Genomic DNA, 19705 nt, shown 5'->3' on the forward strand with positions numbered 1-19705 from the left:
TAGGACTATCATTTTATTTTTAAGTCCTAGTTTATATAATTAACGTACATAAATTTTAACATCCTAGCAGATAAAAGAAGTGAACTATTATAAAAAATAATTTTTATGAATAGTTATAAAAAAGTAAAGTTCAGCATATCCTGACAGGAAGTTATTTACTTGGTCTAAGGTCACTGTGGTAGACACTGTAATGAATATAAATAAGACTTATTTGCTGTTTGTGGTCTCGAGATGCTTACAGTTCAGAATTGGGAGGAGGCATGGATGATTTCAAATATGAAATATAGTATGGTATAATCAAGTATTAATTGAGAATTTAGAGAAGGGAATTTTCCTTTCTTAGAAATGATTATAAATCCATTTTATTTTAAATGGCATCACCTATTTGTGTGGAAGGATAGGTGTGATTTCATCATGCAGCAATTCAGGTAGGTCAGATAAATGGAGGGAAAATGGATTTTCTTGAATAAAAATTTTGTATATGAAAGGAAGTCTATGAGTTCTGTATTGTCTAACTAAAAACTGTGGCCAGATGCGGTGGCTCACACCTGTAATCCCAGCACTTCGGGAGGCCAAAGTGGGCAGACCACCTGAGGTTGGGAGTTTGAGAACAGCCTGACCAACATGGAGAAACTCCATCACTACTAAAAATACAAAAGTAGCTGGGTGTGGTGGTGCATACCTGTAATCCCAGCTACTCAGGAGGCTGAGGCAGGAGAATCACTTGAACGCAGGAGGTGGAGTTTGCAGGAAGCCGAGATTGCACCATTGCACTCCAGCCTGGGCAACAAGAATGAAACTCCAACTCAAAGACAACAACAACAAAAAAACACACACACAAAAATTTGCTTATTAACACAATTAAGATGCTGAGAAATTGTGACATAAATACAATATTTAACAAAAATTTTCTCAAATCTACCAATTATTTCCATGTAATACCTGTCAGCATCCTGTGAGACAGGTGTCTTCTGATAGATTGTAATGCAATTTGAATAAAATATAGGAAATTGTGAAAAATAGGCAAGAAAGATTTAAGGTAGTCAAATTTTGGTATGCCCAGGATTGAAGACGTGAGGTGCTATTGAAGATGAAGGAGTAGCCCAATCTGAAAAGTACTATTGGGAGATTAATCCTGCTAGGATGTGTTGGAGAGAGGCCAGAAGCATGGAGAGATATGGGAGGCAAGATTGGGAAACTGAAAGTGAGACAGTCCTTTAGGAGACTATTACAGTCGTCCATGTGTGAGGTGAAAACCACATGAACCATGATGATCAAGAGAGAAATGAAAAGAAAGATACATTCAAGACCTGTTAAAGAGGAATTACTTATTAAAGAAAGGACTTGGAGTTTTTCAGCTTAGGAACAGTTCCTACAATATACAAACTCAAAAATTTAACATTTCAGTGGGGGTGCCCATTTGAAAATATCTAGGAAGTAGTAATAAATGAAGAATTTAAATTTAGGAAAAGGATTACTGTAAGATATAGAGAACTGGAACACACCATGGATGAAAGTGGTAACTGAATCTATAGAGATAGATTATATTATGGAGGGTAGGTAAAGAGAAAAGAGCCAACAATTTAACCTTTATGGGAACCTACATATGTTTGACCTAATAAGGAAAAGTAGCCATTGAAGAAAGAGTAGTGATATAGTAAGAGAGAAGCCAAGGACTGCAAAGTCTCAAGTACAAGGTACAATTAAATATTATCAGATATCATAGAAAATTTTGATGAGATGAACTTCAGTGGCTTTGGAGATTAGAAAGCCATAGCTCATCTTTAGGAGAAAATTCATGCAGTCAAACTTTATAAGAGAAAGGCCCAGTGCAAGAAATTCACAATGCCAATGCCAAGGTAGAATCTACAAGGAAACATGGCTCTTGCATGAAATTTTGAAGTAAAGAAGAAGAAAGAAATTTAGTGGTGGCTCAAGATAAAGGCAACTCTAAAAGATGACATTTTTCCTATTTCTTCTAGGCTTGGGGAAAAATACACACTTTTTAAGCTAAGAGAAAGAACTAGAAAAGACTGATAAATTTAAAATAAAGTGTGAAAATTACTGACACCAAATCCTTTAGAAAGACGAGACTTCATTAAACATCTTAAGTAAATGGATTAGTGTGAGAGGGACTCCTTTTTCTCTAGGACAGAAAAGAAGGGAAAGATTGTCTAGTAGAAGATAGAAAGCTCCTTCCTGCTCTTCCCAGGTTTGAAATGTTGTCCTTCTAGTGAGCAGGGTAGGAAGGACAGCAGCCTGGGGCTCCTCACTCAGCTGCTGGTGCGCTGTCTCTCAGGCAGAGTGAATGGGGTTGGTAAACCGAAGGTCAGAACAGCATAGTGTCTCTGGTGGAAAGGGAAGGTGTATCGAAGTGTTAGGAGAAGGAACAGAGAGCTACTTATCTATGCTGGAGCAAAGTCAGAGAAAGCATGAGTGTATAGACTGGGGCAGAATGGAACCCAGTCAGGCAGGGAAATCTCTGGTCTAAGATGATGGGCAGATACCCAGATACAGGAGGAGTCAAGGTGGAAACAAAACTGAACAATATAATAATTTAAAAATTGAGAAATTAAATTAGTCTCAAGTTGATACCTGGCATTATTGATATATTTTATTCTCTGTTGTCACCAAACCTGGAAGAGGCTGCCTACAAGTCTTTAGGGGAATACAAAGGGGGAAGAAAAATGGACACAATGTGTAAAGACAAAATGTTCCTGCTAAATTTGTTACTTCTAATTTGGTATGGTACAAGTATGCCATCAATTCCCAGAGCACTGTGTGTGCTTGTTTATGTGTTCTAGGGAAGACTCACAATCTTGACTAGTACAGGAAGGTATGGGGAAAAGAAAAAGGGAAGCTTTTCTTTTCTCTGTATTTAGGGTGATGGTTCTTTCTGGTCGTCTTCCAGAAGTGACAAGCAGAATCGAATAAACTGATTTTAGCAGCTTCTATAGCTTTAATCTAGGTTATATTTAACTGTGGGTTCATTTTTATTCCATTCAGCACCAACTTCATTATCAGTGTTTAGTGTTTATTATGTAACAATAACAAATTCTAAATATAAGGACTTGAAGTTGTGAATTCTGTGCTTTAATATGACATTTCCTTGGAGAGGATCTTCTTAGTGAATTTGATGTTTATAAAGTGTAATGGAAATGATCTCTTTCAGCTTTGCCTCCTACTTTAGTGGGTTTTTTCTTTTGATCTTTTATAAGAAATGCTAGTGGTTAACAGACCTCACCGATGTCAGTGTCATAAAATGTGTATATAAGCCACACTTTCTTTATCCAGTCTATCACTGATGGGCATTTGGGTTGGTTCCAAGTCTTTGCTGTTGTAAACAGTGCCACAATGAACATACATGTCCATGTGTCTTTATAATAGAAAAGTTTATAAGCCTTTGGGTATATACCCAGTAATGGGATTTCTGGGTCAAATGATATTTCTATTTCTAGATCCTTGAGGAATCACTACACCATCTTCCACAGTGGTCGAACTAATTTACTCTCCCACAAACAGTGTAAAAGTGTTCCTATTTCTCCTTATCCTCTCCAGCATCTGTTGTCTCCTGATTTTTTAATGATCACTGTTCTAACTGGTATGAGATGGTATCTCAATGTGGTTTTGATTTTCATTTCTCTAATGACCAGTGATGAGCATTTTGTCATATGTTTGTTGGCTGCAGAAATGTCTTCCTTTGAGAAGTGTCTGTTCATATCCTTTGCCCACTTTTTGATAGGGTTGTTTGTTTTTTTCTTGTAAATTTGTTTAAATTCTTTGTAGATTCTGGATATTAGCCCTTTGTCAGATGTGTAGATTGAAAAAACTTTTTCCCATTCTGTTGGTTGCTGGTTCACTCTAATGTGGCCTATACTGCATTGACTTACATTCCATTGACGAAAGGAAGTCACAGGTCCAAACCCAAGTGAATGGATGGAGGCTATACTTTGCCTACAGAGAAATATGACAAACATGAGTAGGGGACAAATAAGCATGAAAAGAAAATAAAATCTACCAATTCAGTTTACTCATAAGTGTATGGTAGAAGAAAGACCTGATAACTTATTAAGTTCCTATGAAATTTAGAGTCTTTCCCTTCAAAGTGGCTCTTTGATCCTGATTATTGGTATTATTTTCTGAATCCAGTGAATGGTTAATGTTCTGTGGGTTCCAGCTTTCATTTTCTCTTCTTGTTTTGGCAATTACCAACTAGTTGAGCGCCTCCTAAAGTCATTGGGAAAGTGCATAGTTGGAATGGTGGAGGCGGAAAACCCGGGCAAGTGGCCATAAGGAAAGCAAATATTAGAACAAGCAAAATACAGGAGGGTGGAGAAGGAGTAGCAATTTGACCACTTTAAGTAGTTCATGAATGAAAAGTAATAAGATGGTAGGAAGTGTATGGCTTTTAATTCACTAAGAACATAGCTCTAGAGTGAGACAAATACTGTGGTAGACCTTAAGACTTTAAACAAGATATTTGACATCTTTGAACTTTATTTTCATTGCCTGCCAAATGAAGGTAATAGCTACAAGATAGTATTATGAGAAAATGCATATAAACTTGTTAAGTGTCTTGCTCATTGATACTTACCTGTACCATAGCATGTTGCAGCAGATGTTATGTATATAGGCAATTGTTAATCAGGAAATGTTATTTATAACTAAATTTTTGTGTGGTGTCTGTGAGTATCCTCTTTACAAATTTACAATTACACACGAGTCTCATAATTTCATTTAACTATGACTAAAAATAAATCAATATAAAACATAAAAAGAGAAACTTTAAAAAATGTAGTAAGATATCTAAATAAAATACAGCTTCCAGTTTCATTGTATTGCCTTACAAAAGCTGTATTTGAATCAGTTGTAGACTAGTTACAAGCAATCTATTTTTCAAAGCAGACATAAAAATCACAATTAGGGCAAATAAGTAAATGTGTAATATTAACTTAAAGTACTTTATAAATTATGGTATTATAGTGGTATTATACCAAATTAACATAATTAAGGAATTATATTTTTTTCTGCAATTCTTATCCTAATTCTATAGCCTATGTTTATGGTTTTTTTACATGTATCTTTTATCACATATTTGGAATTTTGCTATCATACATGTTTATATCACTGTTTTTAAACTGAACATTATATAATAAATACTTCCCTTTTTATTATGTAGTTTTCATAATCATTATTTAATGTATGTAGAATAGTTTATCAAGTGAATAACAGCAATATATACAACCACTTCTCAGAGTTAGCATTTAGATTAGTTTTCCCATATTATAAGTATGATTACTCAAGGGAGCTAGGGGAAGGGTCATAGAATAACAAGGCTATAGCTGACAAAATGTTGAGTAACAAAGAGATGTGTCATAGATGGAACTAAGTATGTTCAGGATTTTAAAAAGAGCAACAGTTCACAAGTAAGCTTCTGTTATCAGGTGGGCAAAGGAGTCCATAGATCAGGGAAACATACCTTTGTGAAATGGAAGATCACGTTTCTCGATGCCTGTGGCCAGGTTGGTTCACCTTGCTGCAGTACTTTTCTTAATTCTGCCTCAATGATACTATATTTTTAGAAACTTTTAGGGATTCTATCATCCTTCTGAATCTCATCATTGATATCGGGAGATCCCGTGGATTTTTTTATTTGATTTTTTTAAATGAGCATTTTAATATAAAAGTCAGAAAGGTATTATCTGGCCATGCGATCCTCCTAGAAGCATCCAGGAATTTTTCTTCTCTTCTTCTGTAGTGCCAGTTAATGATCTATTGCTTTCAAATTGAGAAAAGAACCAAAACGCCAGAGATTCTTTGGAGACTAATGCAAAATGGAGGATCCAAAATCTCTTAAATATAATTGTTTTTTTCCTAAGTTGAGAGGTGAGAAAAGTATTATAAGTGGCTTACCAGCTATGCTCTAAGGAATTCTAAACTTTTTAGGAAGAACCCAGGGACCATTTCAGGAGTCAGGAGATGCTGATAGGTGGACATCTAGGCTGTTTATTACACTCCCAAACCCATAAACCAGAGTAGCTGGTTTGCATAGTAGGACTCTGAGTAAGATTTTGTTCCTAGAAAGGATTCTGTGGCTTTAAAAACTTTAGAAGGAGAAAAGCAAAAACAAAATAGGACATATGCACACTGATTGTTATCATCCTCTTTCATTGTAGAGCCATATATATGGTTTCCATAAGCACTCTGGGAGAGAAGAAAAGACTGCAAACATGCCAACATGTAAAATACTCAGATAAGTTTTTCCCGAAATGACATAGATCAACCATTGTAGAAGACAGTGTGGTGATTTCTCAAGGATCTAGAGCTAGAAATACCATTTGACCCAGAAATCTCATTACTGGGTATATACTCAAAGGATTGCAAATCATTCTATTATAAAGACACATGCACATGTATGTTTATTGCAGCACTGTTCACAATAGCAAAGACCTGGAACCAACCCAAATGCCCATCAGTGATAGACTGGATAAAGAAAATGTGGCACATATACACCATGGAATACTATGCAGCCATCAAAAAGGATAAGTTCTTGTCCTTTGCAGGGACATGGATGAGGGTGGAAACCATCATTCTCAGCAAACTAACACAAGAACAGAAAACCAAACACCACATGTTCTCACTATAAGTGGGAGTTGAACAATGAGAATCCATGGACACAGGGAGGGGCACATCACATACTGGGGCCTGTAGCGGGTGGGGGACTATGGGAGGGATAGCATTAGGAGAAATACCTAATGTAGGTGACAGATTGATGGATGCAGCAAACCACCACAGCATGTGTATACTTATGTAACAAATTTGCATGGTCTGCCTATGTACCCCAGAACTTAAAGTATAATTAAGAAAAAAAAAGTATGGGCTGATTCCTCTTTTCAGGAGTGGCCACGATGTTCAGCACTGTTTAGGCTTCCCATATAAGGGAAGAAAAAAAATTTTTCTTTCTATACTTTCTGAGTTCTTAGCAGCAACCCCAGTAACTAAAGGCAGATTAACAAGAGAAAAACAAAAATAAGTTGTATTAAAACATATACCTCATTATACATGGGAGATACCCAGAGAAATGCAGAAATCTCAGGGAGGTGGATTCAAATTCAGGCTTAAATACCATAGTCCACTGATAAAAAGAAAGAAGGGCGTGGGAGGGCCAGTTATGAGGAGATGCCTAGGAAAAGCAGATAAACAATGATAACCTTTATTACACAGATTAAGTCTATGCCTTCTTTTTTGATAAGTCTCTAGTGATTTAGTTGTCCTTCTCTTCCCGGTGCCAAGAGACAGACACCATTAAAATAGAAATTTTCTTTACAGATATAAATTTCCCTTACAAAAAGTGACTTGACTTTCAGAGCTTCTTCTGTGTCTGCTGGTTCTTAAAATAATCAGCTCAAAATCATCCTTTTGGTAAAGAGGCACATTCTGGGGTAGCATATTCTGGTCTTCTGTAACCGCTAGATAATATATATAAGCAAGGATCTATTTCTCTTTCCTTAAGTATAACAAAAATTTAGCTACAAGGAGAAAAACATTACAAAAAAAGAACATTTTATATTTAATATGAATGGAAGTACAACTCACAACCAAGTAAACATATAAGGAAATATTTTTATATTATAGTTACATACTAAAGTTTCATATTTTAACATTTTTGTATTTATAAGTTTTTAATAGAAACAAGATTTACTCATTATATAATATTTAAACATTTCAAAAATATTTGAATCATACATGGTCACTTTCCAAAGGTACCTGTTATTAATAGCTTTTTATATATTGTTCTAGATAATTTGTATAGATAAATATACGTACATTGTCCACCTTAAAAGAAGAAGCTGAGGTAAAATTAATATACATAGAAAGTATATTTGGATCAAGCTTGCAGATTGCAGCTCTGGAGCATTGATTTATTTGCCCTAAATATACATTCTGATTAGTGGCAGTCTGCAAGTAGATTTTTAAAGGAAAAGAAGAGGGGGTTCTTGAGTTGTTTACAAAAAGTTTACACTAAAATAACATCAGCTATTGATTGGCTATATATTGTTTTTGTTTGTTTGTTTCATATGACAAACTCCAGAACATGAAGGTAATGGATGAAGCAGCTAGTCAAGAACAAAATTACTTTGAACAGTTGCCTCTAGACGTGGGTTTGGAGGAGGGGGCTGACTGAAGTCTCATACTCATGTCTCTCTGGGCCTGATAAATTTTGCAGACCTCATATAGCTCAAATTGCTCTGAGCTATTTTTCTTTTCTCAACATAAGTAGTCTTTCTGTGTGTACAGTTTAAAATAATTACATTATATTCTACATTTTATTTTTTTAATTTATTACACTTTTAACAACATTTCAGCCATATCAGTGCATATAAATCTACCTATTTCTTTTATAGTTATATGATACTAATAATTTTTTATGAATGTACAATTCATACATTTTCTAGTGACTTTCATTTTGCCACAGTGATAAATGACGTTCCCCTGGACATCATGTGTCTTTGCATACCTGTGCAGTTGTTTCTATAAGAAGAATATCCTTCTAGTGCAATTGCTTGGTTAATGGCTTTTTTTTTCCCAAGAAAAAACAATGTACCATTAAATTTATTCAAACATGTAAAGCCTAATTTATATACATTTAAGATCTGGAAAAGAAATATATTAACATCATTAATTTAACCTCTTAAAAATGCATATAATGTTTTGAATTTTATGCCATTGTGTATACTTATGTAACACATAAGTGTTTTTGTGTGTATGTGTGTGTGTTTTCTTATACTTTAAGTTCTGGGGTACATGTGCAGATCGTGCAGGTTTGTTGCATAGGTATACACGTGCCATGGTGGTTTGCTGTATCCATCCCCTCATCATCTACATTAGGTATTTCTCCTAATATTATCCCTCCCCAATACCCCCAATCTCTGCTATCCTTCTCCTAACCTCCTCACCCCCTGAGCAGGCCCTGGTGTGTGATGTTCCCCTCCCTGTGTTCATGTGTTCTCATTGTTCAACACCTACTTATGAGTGAGAACATGTGGTGTTTGGTTTTCTGTTCTTATGTCAGTTTGCTAAGTATGATGGTTTCCAGCTTCATCCATGTCCCTGCATAGGACATGAACTCACACTTTTTGATGGCTGCATAGTATTCCATGGTATATATGTGCCACATTTTCTTTATCCAGTCTATCACTGATGGGCATTTGGGTTGGTTCCAAGTCTTTGCTATGGTAAACAGTGCCACAATAAACATACGTGTGCATATGTCTTTATAACTGAATGTTTTATAATCCTTTAGGTATATACCCAGTAATGAGATTTCTGGGTCAAATGGTATTTCTAGTTCTACATCTTTGAGGAATTGCCACACTGTCTTCCTCCATGGTTGAATTAATTTACACTCCCACCAACAATGTAAAAGTGTTTCTATTTCTCCATATCCTCTCCAGCATCTGCTGTCTCCTGATTTTTTAATGATCGCCATTCCAATTGTCATGAGATGGTATCTCAATGTGGTTTTGATTTGCATTTCTCTAATGATGGGTATGATGAGCTTTTTTTCATGTGTTTGTTGGCTGCATAAATGTTTTCTTTTGAGAAGTGTCTGTTCATATCTTTCACCCACTTTCTGATGGTTAATGCCTTTTATAAATGAGTCACCGATAATACTATACTACTTTCCTGGGACAGTCATAACAAACTACTACAAACTTGGTGTCTTAACACAATAGAAATGTATTCTCACATTTCTAGACATCAAGGTGAAGACCCACATTTCTTAAAAAGGCTCTATGGGAGACTCTGTTCCATGCCTCTTCTAGCTTCCAGGGGCAGTTGGCATTCCTTGACTCGTGTTCACATAACTTTCTGCTCGGCCTTCATCTTCACATCCCATCTCCTCTGTGTCTTCCCTTCTGTGTGTCTATCTCTGAACTCCCTCTGTTTCTTTTTGTTATAAGGATAGATGTGATTGCATTTGGGACTTGCCTGGATAATCCAGGATAAGATTCTGTCTCAACATCCTTAATCTATACTCATCTTTTGTCATGTAAGATAATATTACAGGTTCTGGGGCTCCAGCCATGGATGTAGCTGGCATTCAACTTATTATAACTGTGTTTTTCACACAGTTCTGCAGTCTGAGTACATCTCATCCAAAATGCTTGAGACCAGGTCAGGTGTGGAATTTTTCACTTGTGATGCCAAATAGGAACTAAAAAGGTTTTGGATTTTGAAGCATAATTTTTGTTGATTTTTTGATTTGAGGTTACTCAACCTGTATTAGAAATCAGGGGAATTGTTTGGTATGGGAGGTCCACTTCCAATTATTCATAGATAATTACACACTGGCTTATGTTATTTTTTTCTAACTTGCCCATTATAAAGCATCTTCAGTTAGTTTGATCCTTATCTCCAATTAGTATTCTCAGAGTCATTTAACTACTGCAATAGTTTAGTCTAAAAGTAGGTTTTGTGTTACTGACATTCTGTGGGGTATGCACTATTGATATCTTTCTTGTCTAGGTGTCAAGGTAAATTAGTCAATAGGATTTAAGAGATTGTCCACCTTGAAGAATAAAATAGGCCCTCAGGATTAGAGTCGAATTTTAATTTAATTACATGTTGGAAAAGAAAAGATTTGGTTCAATTTAATTTCTGTTGTAAAATTGGGTGAATTGTCATCTAAACTTAAACACTATACATTAATTTGATGTTGCTGTATCCTTTTGCAGAAAAAAGGAAATAGTGATAAAAGCAGACAGTTATTCTTTGAGAACATATTAATTCATTTGGGTGAAAACATAAGCCACTTTATAAGTAGGATGTAGAGAAAAACTCATGCTTTAACTATAGGGCTTCTTGAGGAATTTGTAGTGAAACTGATAGTCTTCTAAAACTATTGATTAATTTGGGAATTAGTTTGCTGAGTACCTTATTTCTGAACTGTATTTTGAAATATAAACTTCTGGATGGCATGGAATATTGATAAGACTTCATAGAATTGAGGCATGTTGGTTTAGGTTTGGGAAGTTGAAGAAAGATTATTCACAAAATAAAGGAACATTCTAATATTCTATGGGACTGAAAGAGCCTTGAGTATAACACTATACTCTAGCTATGGATCATCACTAATAATTTCTAATAATTTCATTACTCCTATGTCTTACATATTTTTCTCCATTGTCCAATCAACCCACATTGATTCTAGATGAAAAGGGAAAGTTATTGGGCTTCAGTCCATCCCACCACATAAATTGTTGAAAAACACTTGCAAATCACTCTTGTTAACAGTGATATTATATTGGAGCCTATACACTCAAAAACATTATGGAAAGCACAGATGTCAATAAGCTGGAAAGATGATGAATTTCAAAAGACTTTGAAGGATAGTTGTAGTTTTTGAATTCCAAAGATAAAAATATGAATTCTGATGGACAAGACCATCAGAATGGACATGTGCAAGAACTAAATAAAACTGAAAGAGTATACTTTTACGCGGAAGGAGTAAGCTTTCGCGTTGTTATGTTAAAGTGGAATCAGCAACAAAGGCCCTAATAGAAAAATACTAGTTGTGGTAGCAATTTGGTCACCTGCAAGACATTATGCTTAGAAAAGTCACTTTGCAATTCTGATCCTTTATGCCCTCATCTATAAAACATGACTCAAAATACCAGCTCCTTAGAGTTCAGGGGATTATGAAAATAAATTATTTGAATTTTTAGAAAAAAAGAAAAGCCGTAAAACATTATTTTTTTTAAAATGCACCCTGTTATATAAGTAAAGCCCATCATAAAACATATGACATATATGTAATTACTAAGGAATAAAATTAGCAGATAGCGAAGCCCAACTTCTGGCTATAATAATTAAACTACTTTTACAGAGGAAATAAGCTTTATGCCTACTTGGACTTCAGGAAGGAGTCCTCTAAATAGTAGCTTTTCCAAATTGAAGGAAAACTTCGTCGGCTTAAGGATTGTTGGTTTTCTACAGGCTTTGTAGTCAGACGCATAAATTCTAAAACACTACCTTTGAAAAAAGAACTTTTAAACCACTTTAATGGGATATGATTTACATTAAAAAGCTGTACATAATGTATACAACCTGGTTAGTTTGGAGATAAGCATACACCTGTGAAACCATTACTACGATCTATGCCTTAAATATATCCATTCCCAAAAGTTTGCTCCTGCCTTCTTTATTTATTATTATTTTTTGAAAAGAACACAACATAAGATCTACTCTTATACCACATGGTTTAAGTGTACAATATTGTTAACTACAGGTACTATGCTGTACGGTATATCTCTAAGATCTATTCATCTTGCATAATTTTGTCTTTTTTTTTTTTTACTAATTCCTCCCCATTTTCCTCTTCTAGTCTCTGGAAACAGCTATACTATTCTCTGCTTCTGTGTTTTCTCATCTTTAAATAATGTTTCCACTAAAACACTTTTATTTTTAAAACTAAAGATTAGTAAATACATTGTATGAGTGTATCTGCATAAATATATATGAAATATGTGATGATAGTTTAATATATGTAAAGACAAGGGTGTAACATAGACTACTATACATATAACTATCAGGCAGAGTTTTCCTGGATTATTTATCCATTTGTTGAAAGAAACTCTGGATGTGAGTTAGTCTTTCTGGGAGAAAATGGGCCAATTATTTAAGGTGCTGTGAAATTTTACAGAAATGTTGGTGAGTCTATAGAATTTTGACTTGTCAAGATCTCTTTTGTCTGGTCCCTATGCTGGCCTGCATAAATTATATTAACTATTTTTATTTTCTTGGAGGGCTGCCACATGGAGCCTGTATAAATTATGAGTATAATTAAGCACACAGACTGGAATATCAGAACCTAATTTTTAGATATGCCTCAGTCTCTCTTCTGAGGCTTTGCCTTGAAGCCTGGGAACTTCTCCCTGCCAGGGGAAATAGATGGAAAATATATTTTCTCAATATATAAAGGTTTTCTACCTTTGGATGAGCTTGTTACTTGGGGTGGGATGGAGCTGCTATTCTTGAATTACCCAGTTTTAAAAAGCCACAGATGGCTCGGAAGGCTCTTGGTAGGACCAGAGCTGATGTGCGAGCCTCTTCTCACTGCTCTTATCCCAGGCCCAGGAGAACCATTTAGTGTGAACCCTTCATTCCTAGCACAAGTTTTACCTTCAGTTCCATCCTTATGAATTTCTCAGAGTTTATCCATGCCTTTTAAGCTTCTTTACTCATCTTCTTTCTAGTTCCTACTCACCATTTCTCGTGGACTTGACATGTAGATCACACTTTCCTCATCCTCTCATACAAACCTCATTTGACCTGGTGACTGGGTTGCCTTTGTTCAGCACTTTAGAATAGGTGGCCCTGGATATAAGGGAGACATTGGTTATTTAATTGAAAATATTGACATTTTGTTAGTTTTGAGCTAGGCAAAGAAAGCCTTGGTCCAAACAAAACAAACTCTTAGGTATTAAATTCTATATATTCAGCACCATATTTAAATTGAAACAAGGATATTTGATGCATTAGAGATTTAGCACATTTTTCTATCACCCCAATCTGATTAGGAAGTTTGAATTCTAAATCAGAAGATCTCTAAAATAATTTTTGTTTCTTTTGTAAATCCCAGTCTGTCTTATAATACTGATAGTATTTCTAATAATTATATTTTAATTTTATTTTCATTGTCAATGGATATTTAATTTATTTAATTGAATTTTAGAGAAAGTTATTTAAATGAATATAGGTAATTATTTAAATGAAAGACAATAAATGCCAATAAATTTTCTTCCTTTTAAATATAGGCTTATAATCTACTTTTTTTAAAAAAACAAAACCTGATATTTAAAATCTTATGCTATTGTATTTTTTTCTCATATGTTTGGTCATTTTAGCCATCCATATCTTAGAAGTTCTGTTATTGGATTGAAAAAGATATATTCAATTTTTCTAATTATTAAAAGATTTTCAAAATTATTGGGGTGATTTAAAGGCAGTGGCTCTGATTAGGCATATTGAATTCAAATATGCATGTAACAATTTGTTTTTCTATTTCTTTAGATAATCCAAAATCTACTCTACCTCCATTCCTTTGTATTGCCTTCAAATATCACACTTCAAGGTATAGTGACTAGGCTTAAAGATTTCACATATAATCCAAAGAAATCTGTTCAAGTGGACATCTATCAACAGGTAAAACTATGCTTTTAACTCTGTTTTTCTTGGCTGTAATTACAAATAAAAGAAACAAGGCACAACAGATGCAAATTGCATTAAAATATTACAGAATTGTGCACAGGAAAAAAGTCATGAAGCTAATGAGTGTGTATGACTTGGATCTTGACTACTGGTCAATTCAAGAGTCACTAACAAGGAAGAGTTGACAATGTTGGAATTGGAAATTTTGGAATTGATTGGTTCTGGGTCTGTTTTCTAATGGATTAGTTAAGAGGTCATAAGATGTCATTTTATATGAAGGAAAACAAAATAAGTAGTAGATAAGAAAATGCAGAAGTGTATGAGTGGCGCCTTACACCCTGAAGCATGCAATTATTATTAAAATCAAGGTCATATGCTGAAAACAGAGAGTAAAGTATCATGAGAAATAAACTGATGAACTGCGGAAAAAAAGTAATACAAAAACAGAAAAGATTGTGGAGAAAAAATGCTTAATCATATGTTTTTTATTTAAAGACAAGGAAACTTTTGAAAGGAATGATTTGTGTAGCATCTGAGAAAATAGCTTGACTTCGATAACAAAGCAGGAACAATTTAAAGTTGACAGTTCAGAGAATGAACATGCAGTACATTAGAAAAACATGAATTTAATAGGGAATGTAAATCAGAATTCCTAGGTGATCTTCTTTCAGGTCAGAATCTACAGAAATGTGAAACAGTTGATTATCTATGGAAGGCTGATGTGCAGGTCAACTATTGTCATTTAAAATTTTTAAAGAAAGAACATTTGTGCATTAAAATATGTCTATGGCGATGATTAATACTTAGAGGTGGTGAATATGTAGTTGTGTGGGTGCATGTGCACATGCATGTAGGTGCACCTGTGTGTGCTTGAGATAGAAAAATTGGAGGAGTCAAAGGAAATGGCTGGGAGTGTACGCCATTACTATACATTTTCATTTCTTTCAGTTTTTCTGATGCTTCTGTTTCCTTTTTTTTAGTCCTTTTTTGAATCTGAATCATGGCCTCATCATTTATTTGTATATACCATAGTCAAGATGCATTTAGCAAATACTGCTTTCCTTTACTTTTCATTTCAGATGTCATCTAATGCCAATCTCTTTTCAGGCACTTATATCATAATTGCTACCAGCCTTTGCCATTTTATTACTGCCCTGGTCTAGAAAGGACTGGTTAAAAAAAAAAAAAAAGTCTGCCTCAAACAAATATCTATGGTCCTAACATTTTATCTTGATTTGTTCCTCTTTAACTCATTACAAAACAAAACCTGAAACTTCATACTTACAGAGATAAAATGACAGCAGTTGGCCTAATGGGTGAAATGTTTTTTTTTCTTTCCAAGCTCAAATATTTACAGCTATTTATTAATCAGTTTATCTTTTATTTACCCTATTATATGTCAATAGCTATACTGAGAACTTGGGATACAATAATTGACTTGTTATCTGATGGGAAAGAAAGATATTAAATAAATTATTAGAAATATTATTTGAAGGCAACAATATTGTAGATGCTTCCAAATTATTCATTGGGAGAATGAGAAATTTGGAGCAAAATACTATTTTCCTATGGTTCAAATAGAAATCAGAATTATAAGAAAAGTACTTATTACAGTAGCTCATAATATTGAGACAAGGTAAGAATCTAAACATTCCTGAATTTTTTTTGAAATAATTTAGAGAATATTAACCAGTGAAATACTATTAAAAATGATTATGCAACTATTTATGACTTTTTAAAGAAATCCAAATAAATGAGAAATTCAAATCTTAGAAGTGTACTTCTATGTAGTACATTTATTTTTATTAAATGTATATACATAAAAATATACACACATTGAATACACATATATACAGGTAAATGTTTACTGGCTTTGTTGTTTCATCAATTCTAAGAAGCACATGATTTCACATTTTAACGTCTTTGAAATCAGAACATTTTACACTGGATGGCATCTTACGATCATTGTTGCTAAGGTGGCAGGAATGGCAGAGTCACAGCTTATGCTTATGCACATTTTAATGATTGTTTCTGATCATTATTGAACAGTTTCAGTCCCTTGATATTTCAGTCAATAAACCATTTGTGGACCATTAGAGGAAGGAATATAAGTTTTGTTCACTGAATATATTCTGTTGATGTTTTCTGGTAAGATGAAGAACATCAGTGTCAAAATTTAAAGTGGCATAAGCAGCCTGAAAGAAATTCCTATAAACGGTAATGGAGTACTTTGTAGAAATACCAAACTGTGGATGCTCCTTATAGGCCAGAAGAGGATACTGTGTAGGAAAACACAGCTACTGCACATTGTGATTCAAAAAGTGATTCAGAAGAACCATAATTCAATTGTGAAAATATTTAGCAATATTTAATGAGTTGGAACTCATTAAATTTTTTTCTTTTAGTACATATTTGTACACGTAATTTTGATATAACTTAAAATTGTCATTTTCAATTGGATAAAATGTGTTATGTAAACATGTATATAACTGAAAATATAGCAGAGTATTCACCAATATGTCTACAATAGTATACTCTAGTGTTAGGATTGTGAGTGATTTACATATTTTTCTTTATGTATTTTTTTTACATTTTAAATTGCCAATTACTACACAATTGGCAAATGATAGTTGCTGATTTTAATCTTTAAGTGAAAATTTATTTTACATTTGTAGAGTAATTACTGAAATAGAAATATAATGCATTAACTTCCAGATTTTAGAAGGACAAGTTGGAAGCTTTTTTCCTTTGGTGTAAACATAATTAGTAAAATACAAGAACTGGTATTTACAGAACAGAATGGCTCTAACTACATGAAAACATACTCAAAATTATTAGTACTCGTAGACTGTAAATTAAAACCACAATGAAATTTTTCATGTCTACTGCATTAGAAAAAAATTAAAAATTATGCATTGGTCAGGATATGTGGCAAGAACTCTTATGCACCGCTGGTATCAGTGTAAGTTTCTACAATAAATCTTCTGTAGTTCCTATCCAGTGTCTCTAGAGAACGGTTTGCACAAATGCCCCAAGAGAGAAAAGTACAGGAATGTTCACAGGAGCATAATGACATCTAACTGCAGACAGTCTAAATCTCTATATATACTTACGTATGGGTTACATATAAATATAGATACATACACACGTATATTCAGAAATGAAATATGGTCAATCCTTATGAGTGATTCCATATTTGAGAATTTGCATATCCACAGAAATTTGTGATTCACAGCACTTTCACAATCATTTTCTGACATGCACAAAATAGCAAAAAAATTTGTTATGCAACACTTACATTCCCAGCTGAGGTCAAACAAGGCAAGACTCTGACTTCTGGTTTTAGTTCTCATAATGTAAACCAGTATTCTTTCTACAGTCTAACACCATGTTTTTCACATTTCGTGCTTTTTGTTGGTGATCTTGCTGTTTAAAATGTTCCTTAAGAGCAATGCTGAAGTGCTGTCTAGTATTCCTTAGTACAAGAAAACTGTGAAGTGTCTGATAGAAAAAACAATTGTGTTAGATAAGCTTCATCCAGACATGAGTTACAGCGCTATTCACTGTAAGTTCATTGTCAGTGAATCAGGAATATGTATTAAGTAAGGTGTCTTTAAACAGAAACACATATAAGACAAGCTTTTGTATTGATTGGTTGATGAAAATGTGATCAGAGTCTCACAGAAATATAACCTTGTTTTCTACTATGTGCAGCAGTTCAGCATTTGCTGATTCAGTGTTCATAGTGACTTTATAGAACACGACTTCAATGAATAATGAGAATCGACTGGACTGTGCAACATTAGATATATAAGTCTATGTGCATCATGTGTAAATGTAAAATTAAATAAATTAAAAATGTTTCCAAGATTACATATGTTATATGCATATTAATATATGCATATAATATGTAAAATTTAATATATATTTGAAATAATAATTTTATTAAATAGTTATTATTGGAGATCGATCCAAGATGGCCACTTAAGAGGAAGTTGGGATTGCAGCTCCGAGAGAAGGCGCAGAGGGTGAGTGGACGCCGCATTTCCAGACGGACTTTTACTGCCCACAGACCAGGAGATTCACAGGAGGAAAAGCCCCACGGGTCTCCAGCGCCGCTGGTTTGAGCGGAGTGGCCGCTCAGCCTACGCCCTGGAGCGGGGGGCAGTGGCTTCTTGCGCAGAGCGAGAGAGACAGAGTTCCCTCTGAGCCAGAAAGGGGAGCTGAAGCAGGGAGCCAAGCCAGGAGACCCCCGGGCAAGGGAGTGCCACGAATCTCAGAGCCGCTGCTTCGGCTGACGCAGCGGCACACAGGGCAGCGGATTTTAATTGCGCGGAGAAGCTCCCCGCATTCCCAGCGCCGCTGGTTGGACCGGAGCAGCCGCTCGGCCTGCACGGGGGGCGGGGAGCAGCGGCTCCTTGAACAAAGTGAACGAGACTGTGTCCCCTCGGGGCCAGCAAGGGGAACTGTGGCAAGGAGGCAAGCCAAGAGATTACAGGACAAAGAGGGCCCCTCTAGAAACACGGCTGAACCCGGGACGGTTCAGCTCTGTGGGGGAGGGGCGTCCTCCATCAGGAAACACCCTGCAGTTCCCGGGGCAATTTTCCGTAACCAAGACAACCCGCCACTACAGAGACTTCGTCACTACAGGGGCGGGCCAGCATAGCGGAAGCAGTTCTAACTACACCCACAGGACTGCTGGGAAGCTCACACGGAAGCTGGGCGGAGCCCACAGCAGCTCAGCGAAGCCTCTGCAGGCTGAGTGTGACTAGACTGCCACCTTGTGGGCAGGGAAAACGGTAGCAACACAGCTGAAAAACATAAAGTGCTAAACCCCTGGGCCAGAACACCTGGGGAGAAGAAAAGGGGGTTTATGAGTTCAGCTGCTGCAGACTTAAAATTACCAAAATCAGAAAGACAGCAACTACAAAGTCAATAGGCGGATAAATCCACAAAGATGGGAAGAAACCAGCGCAAAAAGGATGAAAACACCCAAAACCAGAACACCTCTCCCCCTACAAGGCAGCATAACTCCTCACCAGCACGGGAACAAGACTGGACGGAGAATGAGTGTGATGAAATGACAGAATCAGCTTTCAGAAAATGGATAATAAGAAACTTCTGTGAGCTAAAAGAACATGTTCTAACCCAATGCAAAGAAACTAAGAACCTTGAAAAAAGACTTGACGAAATGCTAACGAGAATGGACAACTTAGAGAGGAATATGAATGAATTGATGGAGCTGAAAAACACAACACGAGAACTTCGCGAAGCATGTACAAGTTTCAACAGCAGAATTGACCAAGCAGAAGAAAGGATATCAGAAGTTGAAGATCAACTCAATGAAATAAAACGAGAAGGGAAGATTAGAGAAAACAAGGTAAAAAGGAATGAACAGAGTCAACAAGAAATATGGGACTACGTGAAAAGACCTAATCTACGTTTGATAAGTGTACCTGAATGTGACGAAGAGAATGCATCCAAGCTGGAA

General features: G+C 35.3%; 1 protein-coding gene across 4 annotated transcripts in view; it reads left to right on the plus strand.

Moving 5' to 3' along the window:
- The window catches only part of SLC16A7 (solute carrier family 16 member 7), a 177234-nt gene that overhangs the window by 85877 nt on the left and 71652 nt on the right, over nt 1-19705 (plus strand). For 3 of the 4 annotated variants that reach the window (XM_064377285.1, XM_012436774.3, XM_012436775.3), the window contains one exon: nt 14077-14208. The exons of the other annotated variant lie outside the window; for it this stretch is intronic. The gene's annotated coding sequence lies outside the window, so the exon portion shown is untranslated. The remainder of the gene's footprint in view (nt 1-14076; nt 14209-19705) is intronic. 4 annotated transcript variants of the gene reach the window in all.

This window comes from Aotus nancymaae, unplaced genomic scaffold, assembly GCF_030222135.1.
Source record: "Aotus nancymaae isolate 86718 unplaced genomic scaffold, 86718_ANA_hifiasm-v0.15.2.pri h1tg000016l, whole genome shotgun sequence".
NCBI lineage: Eukaryota > Metazoa > Chordata > Mammalia > Primates > Aotidae > Aotus > Aotus nancymaae.